Source organism: Ptychodera flava, chromosome 16 (genome assembly GCF_041260155.1).
Source record: "Ptychodera flava strain L36383 chromosome 16, AS_Pfla_20210202, whole genome shotgun sequence".
NCBI lineage: Eukaryota > Metazoa > Hemichordata > Enteropneusta > Ptychoderidae > Ptychodera > Ptychodera flava.
In genome coordinates, this window is record NC_091943.1 from 3595387 (window position 1) to 3614416 (window position 19030).

Here is a 19030-nt window from a genome sequence, read left to right on the forward strand (position 1 = left end):
ATTATTTTGTCTCAAGGCATAACCGGGGACATCTGTATTCCGATGTTTTGTCTGGTAAGGCACACTCTAAAAAGAAACGAAAACCGTTCAATCCCTGCTAAGCTGTGTACCAATATTTAAACCACACAAATTCTGAGTACGTCATTTCACAACAAAAAGTATGCGTAAATATTATTTCTTTATACACAATAGTCAAGAAAAGGGATACGCAGTTCTATCTAACCGTGGTATTATGTCTCACTGTGCAGTTTCACTTACCGGAGTCTTACAACCAATGTCGTAGAATTTACATGGCTGCATTTTTTTTGGGCAGTAACCATTCAGCAAATCAGTATGTTCTTGCATCTGAAGGAGCAATGAAAAGTAATAAAACATAATAACGATCAACTGCTCTCTAAACTGAAGTGTTTACAGTATTACTACTTACTGCCATATTGAAGTTGCCGAGTTCTGGAATACGATACGTGGTCCTGATCAAATTTTTCGCCCCATTAATAGCAAATAGTAATTTAATACACACAATCGCAGAAATTCAATACATTGAAGTTTAAACATATGTTTGCACGCTAATTATCAGTAGAAAACTTCTAAATTTACAATATTCCCGGGATCTACATAGTTGCACCACGATGAACTCCTAATTATAATTAATAAGAAGATGCTAACAATACCATCCTATGACTTCTATCAAAACTTTCAGCTTGTCACAGGTTACCCCTGCGAATTCAATCCAACCACCAAAAAACAACAAACTAAGTGCCAGGTGTTCACTGACCGAAAAATCACTGTGATTGCACTAAAAGATTGAAATGGCCCCTCACCTTTTCACGGATGACTTTACTTCCACAGTAAGTGCATTCAATTTCTTCCTGCTTGCAGCGTTCATGGTGAGCCTTAAGGAAACGAAAATGATAGCATGTCAGCTGTTCGTAAACGGACACAGTAGTGGGACTATACCGTAGGTCGAGCATTTTTAAAGAGACCAATTTTTTTTGCTAGATCTGACTGGTTGTTTTTAGTTAGCCCTTGAGCTATAGATGCCCTGTTGGTTGTGACTATACATTCTGCCCACTCATCCTGCAAAATGCCTGGCACCGTAGATTTTCGTGTCAATATTCACTTAATATAATTGTGTAAAGGCACGGGGAGACAACAATTCACCACACTGTAACCAACAAAGATGGAAGTCGGGGAACGAAAGGAGCAAATCAACGCGACCTTCGACTAGCGTTTGAAATACCTCAAAATCTGCATCTACCACTCAGTGAAGTGCGCCGGGAAGAAGAAAGTGAGTCAAGGCAGCAGACTTTTGTTCACCTCTTGCTCCTTAGTAAATAAGCTTTTGACATATCACGTTTTTAAGTTGTCGGATGTGGATGAAGGTTAAAAGGCATCACCATAGAGATAGCACCCCAAGAGTATAAGTTTACACTGGTGACTACGTGTTTCACATGCCGGAATTTGTGACCCATGGAGACCTAACCCGACCTGTGGTGACTTCAAGTATCGTGTTCCACACTGTAAACAATATTTCGTAATGCCTTAGTATAAAGAATTCATTACTCCTCGGACCTCAAACTTAAGCTCTTTCTATCCGTACCTCGTTGGTAGATTCTTAACCTTCAATTTGCCTTTCCTTGTGGTCGGTAGTTAGTAAAATGTATAACAATTAAACAATAGCGTCCTACTTTCTGAACTGAATGACTCAAATTCGAATTGCTGAGCTCTTCGGTCATAAAGGCTCATTCCCGCGAACAAAAAGATATAAAAAATCATTTTCAAAGACCAGTCGTGGCATATCATGGTGCAACTGGCCTAAATGTAACTGAATGAAAGTCAACATTATTTACTGATTAGGATATAATATGTGCAGTTACAGTACAGTGCATTATTCCTAACCATGAGGGAATTGGCCGGCACAAACCATGTAGGTAGACTAATCCCCTGAGTGCGGAAAAATTCCACATTGCCGAATCAACGGCTTATGACTCCCCTGAGAGTAAATAAACTACCGATCAAGAGAACAAAAGATCACAATGTTTATGAATATGACATCACCCGTGATATTTGTAGAGCAATCACCGATTGACTGTCAGTTCACACCTCAAGTAAGGTATCTTTTCATATTGAAATGATTTCGAACCTACAGCGTTTTGTGCCGGGGAATCTTGGCATGACAAACTCAGTTCATCATCACGAAAAAGTCATCAATGGTCATTATGTATGTCATACCAGACTGTAATGTCCTTGCATCAATTTTAAATAAAAGTGTATCAGTTCAGGCAATCCTGTGTTATGCACTGGACATAGATAATTGCAAGAAAGCAAAATGAAATCAAGATGCCTGGGTATGGCATCGGGCTATGTGCTTGTACTGAGTATAAAACAAATTAATTAGTTCTCAAATAGCTCGGTGATCAAGATACGAAACAATGAAAACAAAATGGCTGATCGTTTAAGGTCACATCTTGACCAAAATAAAAGAGCATATAAATGATCGTGGTTATACAACATCTGCAACCAAACCACTACGAATTAGCGATATTAACGTTAATAAAATGGCCAAAGAAAACAAAGATTGCAAGAGAAGAGACGCATCTTGTAACAAAACGGCCGCCTGGCAGCTATATTAGATTATAGAACGAAATAAAATAATGTACACATTCATTATAAAGGTCTATGTCCTTGGTCTGGCCTGGTGGCTTCATTAAACAAGAGAGTAAAAAGTGACTTTCGTATGTATGACAAAGACCTTGTTCTGACTTCGAAAGAAATTGGTCCATGAATTTCAAGAAAATTTTATGATCTGACGCATAGGGTCAAGGACATAACCAAAACCATAGGTCCCCCGAGTTTATCCGCGCGGATCGATAAAAAGGTTGCGTGAATCACAATCTTTGTTTTTGAACTTTGCGAAAACAAGATACATATAGAACAATAAATTTCATCAGTGCGCAGAACATCAAATAAATGAGAAGGGAATTTCCCTGGTAGTTCAGAATGTAAGGCGTGAGGGGCCTATTCAGTTTAAATCCTATGACAGGGCAACCTATAGCCAGATTATCTTCACAACGATATTGAATACACTGATGAAAATGACAAATGCCCTTCATTATTCAATAGATTGTACAGAGCACACATGATGCTGACTACTTTAATTAGAGTATATCACATAGAATCAAGTGTGGAGCCAAATGGAACAGCAGTTCCTATAATATTTTGACGAAAATATCTTTTTAAAAACCGTGGCAATGGCAAGGTAGCTGCTTTAGACTTTGGTGGCTCGGAAGACATTCACAGTATAATAACATTTGGCAATGGTAAAGGTCGTTTGACAATATTCGTATGGCTAATGAATTGTTTTAGTATATGCTCATACTAGGAAGCCCCTGCATGTACACACCGAAAGGTGTAGTTGAAGTTGTTTTACATTCGTTTCTACCCCTCCCCCTTCCCCGCGAACTTCACCGTTAGTTCAGTTAACCATAACGATGTTATGGTTAATATTCTTGAAGTGAGAATTGAAGATCAATCGCATGACGGATACTTCGGTCTACTTTACACCAAATGTTAGTGGAATTTGATGTCAACAAAATTAATTCTATTCGTGCTATCAGGAAAGGTGACCTGACGAATGGAACGCATGTGTAGACGAAGAGTTTAAAACCAATTTCACCTGTCAAACCATGCAGTAATATAAGCGATGAGTGCAAAGGGCATAGTCACCTCATATTGCCGAAATACTCCCTGCCACCAGCATCCTACGTTCGTGCATCTTGTCCTTAAGTCTTTCATCTCTCGATAAATTCCTCTGTCAGGAAAAAGCTAAAATGAACAGGGAAAGGTCATTGATTAGAAACTTATGAATTACATGATAATGGCATATTTAATAATTGACTGTCAGACCATTTGGTATATTTGATGTGAATGGTATTCAGGCTTTGCAATGTCTTTATGATACAGGTGTATGCTTTGTAAGTATTGTTTGTAATGGGAATATTTTGTGTGAAATTGGTCACGATGTGATGATTGAATGTAGTGAAAGAAATCACTCCGTATTGCATTAATTGTAGAAAGTGTTACCGTACCGTATCGATGTTAAACATGCTGCCTTCAGAAGAGTCTTCTCTAGAACACGCAGGACACTGATATTGATCGTTTATCCTTTCAACAGAGAGAGAGAGAGAGAGAGAGAGAGAGAGAGAGAGAGAGAGAGAGAGAGAGAGAGAGAGAGAGTTACTTAGTTAGTTAGTTAGTTGGTTAGTTGGTTAGTTGGTTACCATATTATCAACAATACCAACATATTTAAAATTCAAACACGATCATCAACCAAATGGGTTGTACTAGCGACACTGATACATATTCTATCACCCGAGAAACGAATATGTCATAGCCTAAGCGTTTTATGCCGGCTTCGAAAGAAGCTCAGAAGGGTATTTGCTCAAAATCACGTTTTTTTTGCAAAGATTCATTCAATTTTCATCATTTTCTTAGAATTAGAATTAGAATGTAAATGTATGACAAGCAGTCTTAAGTTGGAAGAGAAAGCAGTCCTAATTTATGCAAATGAATGCAAATCACCCGATTTTCTGCCTTCTTTTTTCTCCAATTTCATAATTTCATAACAGGTCCACTCTCGCTGGATCAGTGGGAAATTTTCACGTGTTTTTGAAAAACTATACAAAAACCGGCAATTTATTATAGTAATAAAGTTCTTACATTTTGAAAAAGAATCATTTCATTATTTCTTATCATAATTTTAATCACTTTTTGAATGTCAGTCTTTCAACCCCTGTCATTTAAGAATGAGAATATAAAATGCCAAACACAATTGTCTTTCTTTTCTACTCAAACTTTAGTTGCAACTGAGATATTTAAGTTCGTGAGGTTGTGTCAGATTGGCTCAAAGTAATTGTTATCATAAATAGCAACATGACGTTTTCTACCTCCCAATATATGTTCTCTTCATCCTTAGAGAAGACTATTGCCTACCATACCAAAATTTACATTCTCTGGTTTTTGAAAATATATGGTACGAGGGGATTTTCAATTCTTTAATAAGAAATATTGCTTTGAAAAAAATGAGTAGGATATGTTTAAGGTAGAACGCGCCTCGGGGACAGATAGTCGGATCCTCAAATTTCTACAATTCTGTTCTGATCTACCACTTGGGGGCTTATTTTAAAGCTCTTGGAGAAAGAAAAACTTTCATCAGCTCAGATTTTCAAAACTCAAAAGTTGTATTTTTCCCCCAATAGAGTTAACACAGGGATAGCAACCATTTTGAATTTCAAATATCGCAAGATTTTGGGTAATTTTTTTCGCTAGTTCCAAACTTTGCATGGTGACTTCCAATTTGTACTGATGATATGGTAAGAGAATGGTTTAAAGTTTCATTCAGGAAAGTTTGAGCAAATGTTTCAGTCTTTCACTTTGAGGTACATACTACCGTAAGTGAAACACGACCTTAATGCACGTTTGTTCTATGCCTTTGGACGAGTAAACGGTAACAGAATGATTCTGCACATGCCACATGCGATTTAAATAGTAACCAATGCTGGCAGTCACAATTTGTTACCTGCACGAGGGATGGTGCTCGTAGCAGATAACAAATCGTCATCTTGCCCTTTCTATCACGTGTTATTAATTTTATTTCACAAAAACAAAACTCTTGTCTCCTAACTTTTTCGCAGCAGTAGTGCTCTGACAAAGCGCAGAAAGTAGTCACAGGCAGAGTCGCCGGCATGAACGGTCCCATTTTCCGATCGCAATGGCGAAAATTTTTCAAACAATTTCTAAGAACGGGCACAGCATTTTTCGTGCCCGTCGTATGTGCTCATACCATAACTCTACTGTATTGTCGTCTAATATTAAACTGGAATTACGTGTCGTAAGTTCTCACCAGGCTGTTATGAGTCTCCTAAACCACGTTTTGTTATTTTGTCAACATGCCACGTGACTAAGTTGAGGCCAATCACGTTAATAGAATGATGCGCAAGGTGTAATAATGTCATACGACATATTGTACAAAACTTACCTTATTTTCAACAATCGCATGGTGATTGTTCGGATTGGAAACGCAAGACAGAAAAGTTCAGACCATCCTTTGTGTTTAGTTCTTAACAAAACACTTGGAAGTTGAAGTAATTACAAGGAGAAATGAACACCAACCTGGAAAGTCTATGTACACAGCTAAGACAAAACCGATGGCCGCAAAAGCTTTGTTGTGGATCTTTCATGACCATCGAGCAGGAGGTGCAAAGGAATTTCTCAGCTCTGTCCTCTTCATCTAAGACTGCAGTACTGTACCCAGGCATAATGCGCAACGGAATCCAAGTACGAATCAGACCTTAACTAGAGGAATGATAGCATATTATATCTCTCATACTGAGATAAATATAGTATTACGGCTAATATGGCTAGTCCCGTGTAATGATGACGGTATATTGACCCTATCGTAAACCGGTTTCAAGACGGTGATTTAGATAATCATTTAATTCTCGATAGGACTCGAACTCACAGCCTACGGCACCTATAATCACGGTCCTGGTGGTCACTATACTAAGATGGTTGGGAACCCGCGCTTATTCTACAAATAATCATTGGAACATAGTTTTAAAAAATAATCCTGAAATTGAATTCTAAGTTTCAAATCGTTTAGAAACTGATAAAATTGAAGAAGCCTTTAGTAAACAATGTTTGAGTGCGCAAATCAAGGGGAATTGTGGCTCACGTACTGTGTGCTGGGTCAATGAACTAACGTTGACTGCGCGCATGCGTATCACAATGGTATGTGACGAAGCTGTGACCGCTTGCCGACGTCATATCTGACCATGGTACCTCCATGGTCTGACTCAGCGATGTATGTGCCCAGCTGTGTTTTGTCGACCCCGCGTTGTACAGTCCGGGTCAGCTCCAAAATTGGAGACTCATTATGATAATGTATTCCGACATTCAGCCAATCATCGACCAGATTACATCATTAATAAAGTACAGGTCACGCTGGGTCACAAATTACCCACCAAGTGTGATCGGCAGTTTTGGGCCGCTTATTAAGCCCCTGTCTTGTGAATTTCGACGAATTTCGACAGTCAACATAATCTATGTTCTCCGCAGAAGGTCATGTCCAACAAGGAGTCCGATTAGTGAACAAATATTCGAAATATTGACGATTCATTTCTACCCCAAGTTTATCGATTTCGCTCAAGTACCGAGAATCATTTTGTGGATGTTCGTCATCTCTATTAGAAATACTGTTATAAGGGTATTTGTGTAGGTACGCGTATAACATTTTGCAAGAAAGAAGAGCAATGTCAGAGCTTTAAAACGATACCTGTTTTGTAGTTGTCAAACGCAGACTAAAAATGGTACGCGATTTTGAAAATGTGTTGACAGAGTGGCCACACAACTGTTCCCCAACGGTAGAATTTGTATCGCTGCCATCTCTGACACAAATGGGGGTATTCTGAACGATCTGTGTAGGTACACGATTTATATTTCGCAGGACTTCAAGCCAGAGTCTAGGAATCACAGCGATATATGGGGTTTGGTTGTCTTAGCCAGAATAAAACTGGTACGCGATTTTGAAATTGTGTTTTGACAGAGTGGCCACACAACAGTTCGACATTATGACAGAATACGGCGCGGGAGTTCGACACAGTATGGCGTACGTAACGAAGGACGCATGTGGAGGTTGCCAGGAAATACAATTTTTACTGATGGCGCGCTGGCCGCTGATTGGCTAATGAGAGGGGGAAAATATTATGGTATAGCGCTCCAATTTTGGAGCTGACCCGGACTGTTGTAATACATTTTGTCTGATTTCACTGCAAATATCACATTAAATGCATTGATACACGCTAAGCTGATACAAGCAGATCCAACGATGACACAGAAGTTCGTATCTTTATTTTGAAAAGGTTGTATAAACCGTGACGAAGCCCATTCTGAGTCACATAATTATATTATAGAGGGAGTATCGTCGATACGAATGAAATGTAACCTTATCTTTACCCTAACTACTTGAAGTTGAAATATACAGGAGTTCAAGGCTCTAATTATTTCGTCTCCTTCATTGCTTACCTTGTTTCCGAGTCGAGCTTGCGAGGTTACACGTAGTCGATAGAAATTTCAAGAGAAGCTGATTGTCACGGTGACTTGATATCACTGCGTACAGTTTCGTCTGTATGATGAAATATGAAACTATGTTTGCTTTTATTGGAAATGAATCATCAAATGAGGCATTATATAGATAAAATTTCGTAGAAGCCAGGACATCGGTGATTTACATACATTCACATAAATTAACACTTCTTTATCACGCAGCTTATGACTGCTTGGCAAGCTCAAAGGTTAACTCAACAAATACTTTAATCTTGGGTTTATAAATTAATTTAAAATTAATTAATATTTGCAAAAGGATTATTGAATAAATTACGCTGTGTTGGTTGCAGTCCCCCTGAAAGGATGGCGTCATTTTACGTGGGAACGGTTACGAGCTTGCTATTTCCAATACCAGCTCATGGACATGGAATTTAAGATAAAATATGATGAACAAGCAGTATCAATGCTCATGGCTTTAATCTTGTCAATGAAATACCAAATAAATGTCTTATAAAACTGTTTACACAAAATTTACCACATAACTAACAATATTGTCACACGACCTTCAAGACCAATAATATCATACCAAATTTGTCAGTCATGTACTGTATTTCCGTTGAAATAATAAAAACTAATGTTTCGACTTCGACGCCAGAGAGAATGTCAGTATACAGTATCGACCACTTCATATCTGCCAGTCAATAAAACACTTGAAAATTTCACATCTCTTCCCCTGTAGGACGATCCATACAAATGTAATACGACATCCCGTCGGAAAGCTCATTAACTCATTTCAAAATAGTTACTTTATTATACTTTATCAATATCGTCAAATTACCAAGTCTCCTACCTTTCATTTATATTTTGATGTCAAATTGCATTTCAATCGCAACTTTCATTTCTGTTTTATGATTAAATGCACTGTACTGTCGATTTTGTTCAAATTTTCCTGTTGATTTTTTAAATACACTATATTTTGATAAAGATTTCAAAAAAGTTTTGTCCCGTCGATTTTTATTTTCTATATCACACTTACTTTTTTTAAATGTACAAAAAATGTAGGTTATGTTAGTTTTTTTTTGTTTTTTCACCGATTTTAATTTTTAGTTTAGCTTTCACCATGACAATTAAATTCACTGTAATTTCGATTTTCATTTTGAGTTTCTTTCATTTCAAAATTAAATAAAATTGTAAAAATTGCCATTAAAGCAGTCTACATAGTGTCTTTATTGAGACATCTATTACGTTGTGTTAATCATGGACATTGTAAAATTGTGCAATTTCGATTGATTTGGTCATCTTTTATGAATTTGAAGAGGTAAGTTTAGCCGAGTCCTACGTGTCAAAACTTGAAATTGTATAATGAATGACGCAACAGCGAAATTCAGATTGATCACCTGAAGTTAATTTCAGAGATAACTTTAAGAAGGGGCTTCTGGTACAAAAGTATTATAATTTGTATTGGCCAATAGAAATCCCGTACTGTAGCAATTATTATATTTGTTTATTTATTCAAACAATAAAAAAGAGTCCAAGGAGGATTGGTTGTGTAAAACATGTGCTAATCACCTATACAAAGTCAATCCCCCATAACATACTAAACATCAAAAAGAGGAGAAGCTGACGTATACGTACAAAATTTAATTAGAAAAACTGGAAAAATGAAATGAAAATGTTATGATGTTATGTATTTTCAGGATCAAATGAACTATAAAAATTATTCTTAGACAATTTCTATAGCCGATTAAATGCAAGCCGACTGGACTGTTGAAAATTGCTTGTAGTATTTTAAAGTACAGACTCTTGTATAAAATTAATGTAAACTGTTGTAATCCATGCTAAGATATATTGCACTGTGCACATCTGTGGTCACTTTTAATTTCGCCCGAAACATTTCATGTGACATTTCACAAAATTAAATATTCGCTGTCAACTGAGATAGTGAAAATCATGACATTATGGTACCACTTTGAGAAATTATAACAAATACCACACGACTTTCACTGAAAAGAAAGAAAACAGTACGTGGTCTGATATTCCGAGTATTTAGTTTGGTTCGCCTGATGGAGAGGAATAATTACGTATATCAAGCTATTAAAGTTATGAAATATTACCGTAGAATTGTATATATTTTGTCATTCTGGTGGAAAAGCATCGAGTACCTGGCAGTAATCCCACGATGCTAGGATAATGCTCGTTAATTTGAATGCAATGCGGATACTACAAAGCAACAAGTGAATCGTTCGCTTCTGAAAAAGCGCCCAAGGATACGACAAGAAATCAAGATGTGGTTAGACCGCCCGAATTTCGAATGATAGGCTGTTTATTTGCGGGATGTTTACGTCATTAGAGGCAGCAGGTCATGCTATCAAGCCATTGGCAAACAAAACCGTAAACATTGTGGCAACGTATTTACGTAACATAGGAATCACCTCCCTCCATAGGATCTTTACTGCGGAGCGAGGCTAAACCGAATTGAGCATTTTAAACAGAACAAGTCATTGACAATGACATAGTCCCCACTTGTAATAGGAGTATTAGTCTTGATGGGGCAGGGAAATGTGGTCATTAAGAAGTATCACTGGAGTGTGGCGTTCAGATCTATGGACACATAGGTCTATATCATTGTTCCCAATTTGAAACAAGAGGCATGTCTAAGTTATGGTTCTAAATCAGGAAAAAAGATCAGACCTCCAGCTGTATTGGCCAGCCAAGAAATACATATGCGCATAATAAATGAGGTACAAGATGTGACATCTTAAGGTCTATTATCCTATCAAAATTGAAGCATAAAGAACTTGTGGTTACTTAGTTATGCATATATAAGTATAATCAAGGTCAAAGGTCATCAAGGTCATGTGACATTTCGAAAAAAAAAATTGTATTGCTAATTAATCCCTATATGCAAAAATCCAGACCTCTAGCTCTATTGGCTTGCCCAGAATTATGTGTGCGCATAATTAATGAGGTAAACCATGTGTTGTCATAAGGTCTCCCATCCTACTAAATATAAAGGACATAGCACTTGTGGTTACTTATTTATTGACATAAACATGTATTTTAGGTAAAAGGTTATCGAGGTCACATGAAATTTTGTCAAAAAATTTCTATCCTATAGTTATCCCTATATACCAAAAATCAGACATCTAGCTCTATTGGCTCGCTCAAAGTTAGATATGTGCATAATTAATGAGGTACAATATGTGGCGTCATAAGGTGTCCCATCATACCAAATATGAAGGGTGTAGCACTTGTGGTTACTGAGTTATGGACAAATATATATATTTGAGGTCAAAGGTCACCAAGGTCACGTGACATTTTGTCAAAGTGTCTGAGATATCTGCGTGAACGGATGGACTCACGGACAGACATGACCCAATCTATAAGCCCCCTGAACTTTATCTGTGGGGACTAAAAACTGTGTCACTGCATCCTTTTTGCAATATGAATACGATGAGAAACTAAATTTTATTTTTCTTGGCCTTATCTTATACCGGTACATGGGAGTCTATGGAGAACAGCCTTATACATGGGAGTCTATGTATAAGGCCAAATTTGATCGCATCGTGAAACAAATCGACGTGCATCTGTATGAGGTAGGGTACTATCCTTGTACCAAGTTTGAACGAAATCGCTCCAGGCATCTCTGAGATATCTGCGTGAACGGACGGATGGACGCACGGACGCACGCTTACACGCACGGACATGACCAAACCTGTAAGTCCCCCGGACGATGTCAGTGGGGACTAAAAAGAATTGGCACAGGAATATCTCAGATATCTGCATTCATAAGCCCCTGTGCATGGACACAGCATTAATATTAATTTCATCCTGGGGACCCTGTGGATCATACCTGGGGACCCTGTGGATGGATATCAAAGACAGGAAAGAAAATGGCCATCATACAGCCATTTATGATCGAATCATTACAAAAATCGGCGTGCATATATATGTGATAGAGATTAATATAGGTATTAATTTTCAATGCAATCCCATCCGGCATCGCTGAGAAATTTACGTGAACGCCCGCACAGTCGTAAAATATAGGAAACAAAATGGCCGCCACGTAGCCATTTTAGACTAGATCAAAACAAAAATCAATGTGCATAAAATTATGTGTAACATATAGAGTAATCTATGTACCAAGTTTGAATGGAATCGCTCCTAACATCACTGAGAAATTTGCGTGAACATACGCACTGACATCAAATACAGGAAACAAAATGGCTGCCAGACGGCCATATTGAATCAGATCGTAAAACAAATCGATGTGCATATGTATGGCATAGGTGATAATCCTCGTACTAAGTTTGAATGAAATCGCTCCAGGCGTCTCTGAGATATCTGCGTGAACGGACGGACGCACGCACGCACGCACGCACACACGGACGCACGCACGCACGCACGGACATGACCAAACCTATAAGTCCCCCCGGACGGTGTCCGTGGGGACTAAAAAGCACTTTGCTTATTACATTAAATTTATAGACGGACATGACAAAATTATAATCAATAAGTATTGCACAGTCATCACTGAAATTTAAAATCTTCAGAGTGCTAGAACTGAAACGAACGGATCGATCAAAGTTTGTCATAATTTTATATTGTTACAAGGCAAGAATTATGTAGTCACTATATTCATATTTATTTACTCTTATGTATCGAATGATTACGGACTCTTCTTAGTTATTGTTATAGGTCAATCACCTTGCACTCAAACGTACTTCAATATGAGCAGAGTTCAAGGAGTATCAGTGATTCAGCAAAACTTTTATAACAAATGTGGCCTCTCCGCTGGGCGACTGATGCCGTATGTTGTTGGTTCGAACCCGATTGAAAACTAGCCGTATTTTATCTTGCTTGAGATATCTTGCTTTAAATAGAAAGTATATCTTAAGGAACAATCAAGGACTGTTACAAAACCGGCTTTAATTAAGTGCGAACCAATCACTCGATGTAAATTTGAGACCTTAACATTGTATGGAAATATATTTCAATTTGTGCACAATGGACGACCATTTTGTAAATCAATACGATTAGATTGTAATTTCCCTCTTTTAAGGGAGAATTTTATGAGAAAGAGCAGAACACGATCCTGCTGGGCACGTTACTGTATGGTGAAATCAAGCCAATAAACCCTCCTCATACCAGTCTAACTCCTTATGATCCTCTACTTTGTTGATCGTCAAGTACCTCATCGCACAAGTTCCCCAAGTAGACGATGCGTTAGTATCAATATACTAGGATATTCATATCAAAATTCTTTCTATGATAGTAGTAAACTTCCAACGAGAGAAGTTAAACTTCTTGAAATAAAAAACTAACAATTTTTTGCTATAGTTCTTAGAAGCATAACATGTGAATGCAATGTTTGTCTGAGAAAATTCATACCGTTTTTCAACCTAGAAATATTTCGATGGTGTTTTGCTAGTCAATGTTTTCAGGATACAATATCATCACAATTTATGCGTAAATTACATAATTTAACAAAAAATATAAGTTAGGTACTGCAGAAAATATACGGGACTGCATTATTTCAAGGGATATTGTCAAATTGACTGAAATTTGGTCAATTTCTTTCATATTGTTATATATTTTGTATATATTAACGGAAAGAAAATGATTAATGCTGATAGACCTAGTCACGTGACTTAAAATTGCCATTTTCTTGCCAAAATTTATAGATTTAGAAAAAGATAAATTTTCAACTTGTAGACTCAAAGTTTTTGTGCATATTCTGAAAGAGCAATTCTAATTCAACATATAACAGACACCATAACCTGGATGAAATACGTTGAAACATCTAATAAATATTTAAAAATGTCCGTGAAATGTAAATATTGCTTGATTTTTTTAGGATTTTGAAGACAAAGTTAATTATTTCTAATTGGTCAGTGGCTGTTACGTGAGCTTTCATGGTTCGTTATATCTACTAATACTTTAATTTGAATAAAGGTTTGTCTGTGAAGTTGAAATATCTCATTATATCCCACTTGTGATTTTGGTGTGATCATTTGTGATCCAAATCTAATGATTTGCAAAAATTTCGCTTATATACACTTAGCAATATATTGTTGCCAACTTTAAAGTAATTTGGATCAGAACTTTCTAAAACTTGATCCTTAACTATTCTAAAATGTTCAAAGTCTCAGACCCATACCTTAACATACATGCGCAGGTATTTGTTTTGTAGTGATTATTTCAGAAGGTAAGACAGCTGGTTTGATAAGACCCTGATCATCGTGTTAATAAGTGACAAATATATTTGTATAATGGAATTCTAATGAAGAGTTTATTACACAAAAAATGTGTATACGGCTGGCCTAATCTAACGATATATGACTTCAGCCTTTGAGCATGAATACTCGTGGCCATGCCACGTCGTCAAGTAATACGATTAATTCAATTTTATAATAAACAAAACGTTCACTAAAAAGAAATTACTGAACAATGTGTATACGAAAAGCACATACTGGCATACACTGGCAGATTTTAACAAAGTAAATGCCGATATAGATGATATATGCGATAATGTCGAAGGTTAACATAGGTACGTGTGTGTAATGCTGCCAGATAATCTTCAAAATGCTTGTTGCAGTTCCCGAACGTCTCCTAATCTAAAATCCATGGACAAACAATTGGAAATTACTCCTTGGTAAAGATAAGCGTGTATTTCCACTTTAGTGAAATCACAACACCACTGAACAATATGAAACGAATCAAAAGGAAGATAGTTTGCCCTCTCTAGCATTTAGAGTCGATGTAGTTCGAATGCCAGGCAACGAATCAAAACATTTTAATGTACACGATTGGAACTAATTTCAAATTGGGATAATTGGATGGTGAATTTAAGTCAGTTTAATCTGCAAATGGAAGCTCCTTTTTTCATTTTCAGTTATACACTTGTTTTTACGGGTAATTTGTAATATTGCAACATTCAACTATAGGGCACCTAACACTCAATTTGAAAAATATGAATATCCAGTTGTCACAAATTAGTTCCAATCGTATACATAAACATTGACTTTCAACAACTCTTTATCAAATTTTAAAATTGCAAATCAAAATTTAGTGTGTTGAAATACCATATTTTTGTTGTAAACATCTTCCTCTGAACAGCTTTGCATCTTCCCTATTAAGCTTGTGGTCAAGAGATGATTAACGCTCAGGCAGTCACAGTTCACTTCTCAAAATGTTCTAGTGGTATTTACTATCTGTAGAAAACAAGAGTAAATTATCAAAAAAGGGAAAACATTGCAGGCTTTTTCAGTGATCGTTTGAGAGTTAACGAAGACAAACAAGTTCGCCCTTTGAATTTTTGTTGCATGTGAATTCCACCACAAATAAGTAACACAGTAACATAAATACAACTAAAAACGGATTTGCAAACAGGGTACATTTCATACTGAGCGCACATGCCACTTGCATAAATTGAATATAACGATGTTTATCGGTGTCGAGCATTTGTTTCAACCATTTTGCGAAGCAAAAGAGCTCATATGCAATTGACAAAATTGATAATATTCATGGCATCATAAGCAATGCGGAAAGTAAATATCATATGCTTATAATCTTATTGTTTATAATAAATCACTATACGGATTGCGTAGGTGCATCCTAGAGCACGGCAGCACTAGTTTACAAAAAATCATTCTTATGATTAAGTACACCAGTTAATATTTCTCGGAGTAAATTTCAACACGTCCGTTTACCTTAATTTGAATAGATCGCCTGTGGCTTCCGAAAGCATAAGCAGTGTCATAGAAATTGAGGCTGACTCTTTTGTATCTGTTTTATCTTTGTTTATGTCGATGTGCACATGGTCCACCTCTTTTGGATTCGCAAGGGTAACAGAAGTCATGTATTTTGTATCCGATGGTGGCACTCACAGAAAAGGCTAGATGTCCGTCTTGTTCCACAAAATTTCAAAACATTCCTTATCGGAGGTTTTTAACATAAATACACCCTTATATACGAAAACTCCCCCTTTCCCGTGGTTTTTGGTAAAAGGTTCCTATTTTCCCGAGGACACTTGATATGAAAAATTGCTGCTAGAATTTGACTGGCTTTTGCTGGGGTGACAAAATTGCATCACAAATGCGAGGTGTTTGTTGTGTAGACAGTTGGTCGGAGAAAACCCTAATGAAGGCGTTTTAAATGGAGGTCTGAATTCTTGACAAAAGCCATGTGTCAATTACACAGGTGGAAGTCTCTCAGTCACACCTGGCATGTGTATCATGTTTATTGGTAGACTGTACTTAAAGAGGGCAGTCAGAGATAAATCAAATTGTAATGTCACACTTCCCTGGGCATCACATCGCTTCATGTTAGGTAATGTTTAATTAACACGAATTATATGAACAACGGATTAATGTATGCACGGTCCCTCCTTTTGTAGAGGAACCGTGAGTGTGTTAAAATACAGAGTACGACTGTGGTAACCATTTACTTTATCCCTATCGAAGCTGCATCTATATTCATCGACTCCCTCGCTAAAATTGTCCCACTGTGTTGAGATATAAAAATATTCGAGAAATCTTAATGGCGAAGTGTAAATGTACTCAATAATAAAAAGAATGAACGAATACAAAACATTCCTGAACAATATTGAAGTATATGTCTTACTTGAATGTCGAAACAAATGTGAACATTAGCAATTGAAACCAGATATGAACTGAAAATGCTCACGTGTTTCATTATATATTGAAGTTATGTGTAAATTTGAACCTTTGCCACATGTTTGCAACTTCATTGAAATTATTATGGTCAACATAATGAACAACAATCACCACCGATTAATTCTAAAAGGTCATGAAGTATACAAATATGTAATTAGCTGAAATAAAAATATTAAAAGTTATTTGACTGCTCTTATTGTATCACCACTTTATCTAGCAAGTGTAATTACCGTTGTCCAAGTCCTGCAAGCCATATATGCTGAGCTGTGAAAGCTCATTAGATATGCAAATTATAAATTAGCTGACATGAAAATGTGAAATGACTTTCGATATTGTTTTGACCTAGTACCTGGTATAATCATCAATGTACATAGCATGTTTTGCCAACTTTGATCAAGTAAATCCCGGTATATATCCCTAATAAGCAAAGTTCATTAAATATGTAAATTAGGAATTGGCTTAAGTAAAAATGCTTAATGATTGTCAATAATGTTGTATCATGGTATCTGCAATATGTGTAGCAAATTTTGTCAACTTTGGTCAAGTCAATTCAGACATATATCTCTAATTAGGAGAGATCATTAAATATGCAAATTAGGAATTGGCTGAAGAGAAAATGCTTAATGACTTTCAATAATATTGTATTATAGTGTCTTTAATGTACATAGTAAGTTTCATCAATTTTGATCAAGTCAATTCAGATAAATATCCCTAATTATGAAAATTCATTAAATATTAAAATTAGGTTTTGGCTGAAGTAAAAATGTCTTTTGACTTTCAATAATGTTATATCACAGTATCTTTGATGTATATAGCAAGTTTCAACAACTACAATCGAGTTAATTCAGATATATATCCCTGATTGGGAAAGTTCATTGAATATGCAAATTCGGAATTGGCTGAAGTAAAAATGCTTAATGACTTTCAAAAATGTTGTATCATAGTGGCTTCAATACATGTAGCAAGTTTCATCAACTTTGGTCCAGTCATTTCAAATATATATTCCTAATTAACAAGGTTCATGAAATATGCAAATTAGGAATTGGCTGAAATTAAAATGTTTAATGACTTTCAATAATGTTAAATCATAGTATCTTTAATATACATACCAAGTTTGGTTAATTTTGATCGAGTCAAATCAGACATATATCCCTAGTTAGGAAAGTTCATTAAATATGCAAATTAGCATTTATCTTTCATGTCACCTCTTAATGGTTCCCACTACTGATATATCTTGGTGTGATCAACATTGGTAGCAAATCTCATCATATTGTGTGTAGTCGTTTTTAATATATATCCGTTTTTTCTAAAATCATTAATTATGCAAATGAGCAAAAAGCATGCAAGCCACCCCACCAAAAACTAATCAGTTCTTACCATTTGCTAATTAAATATATCTACCAGATTTGATTCTTATCTGATAAGCCGTTTTTGAGATATCAGACCAACAGACAGACAGACAGACAGACACACAGACAGACACACAGACTGACAGACAGACAGACAGACAGACAGACATCGCTGCGACATATGCCCACGTGTGTTAACACGTGAGCAAAAAAGGGCATGGGCTAGCATGATTTTTGTGTCAGCGTTGTTTTAGATTAAGATTGTCCTTTACCATTAATATAATATAATCTAGTTGAGTTGGTAGAGGAATATACCTACTGTCGTAAAATTTAAATAATTGCCAGATAAAAGGCATTTAACGTAGGTACATTAAAATGAACTCTCGGATGCCTCGGTATTGCGTCGTTTGTTGATTTTGCATTCAACGCCTGTTCCCGCGGTTGTTGTGCTTTACAGCACCTTTTTATTGTCGCCTAGGAAGACTGAAAATTAGTTTGTAAACGTGCCAACAAGGGTTTTTTCCATTGCATCGTGGTTGGAAATTTGTACCTTGGATCCTATGACGTTGAATGTACCATAATTGATTTCGGGAAGGACACTTAACGTCCTCCGATGCGGGAAAGGTGTACCAAACATGAAAAATGTTTTGTATCTTTTCGAACGGTATATCGGAGGATGTAAATATGCCCCCCTGATATAAAGTGTGATAACTGGTGGTACGCGACCCATTAATCAGAATGAAAAATTGAATCCCGGCACAACCTAATCTTGAAATGGTCAACAACTAGGCCAGCAGTGACTCGTATATACGTTGGCCAATCGCAAATCCCATTCGCCTTTATGACATCATTATATTCTGTTACCCTATTGATCAAATGTAGCATAGTCAAGCCATTATA

General features: G+C 36.5%; 1 long non-coding RNA gene across 1 annotated transcript; it reads right to left on the reverse strand.

The window, feature by feature from the left end:
- Positions 1-258: 258 nt before the first annotated feature.
- Positions 259-15278, reverse strand: LOC139152546 (uncharacterized). Its single transcript, XR_011556647.1, has 7 exons — positions 15189-15278; positions 8083-8182; positions 6172-6354; positions 4089-4164; positions 3727-3825; positions 822-893; positions 259-345 (listed from the first exon to the last, which is right to left on the reverse strand). It is a non-coding gene; the product is annotated as an uncharacterized lncRNA (long non-coding RNA).
- Between the last annotated feature and the right edge of the window lie 3752 nt (positions 15279-19030).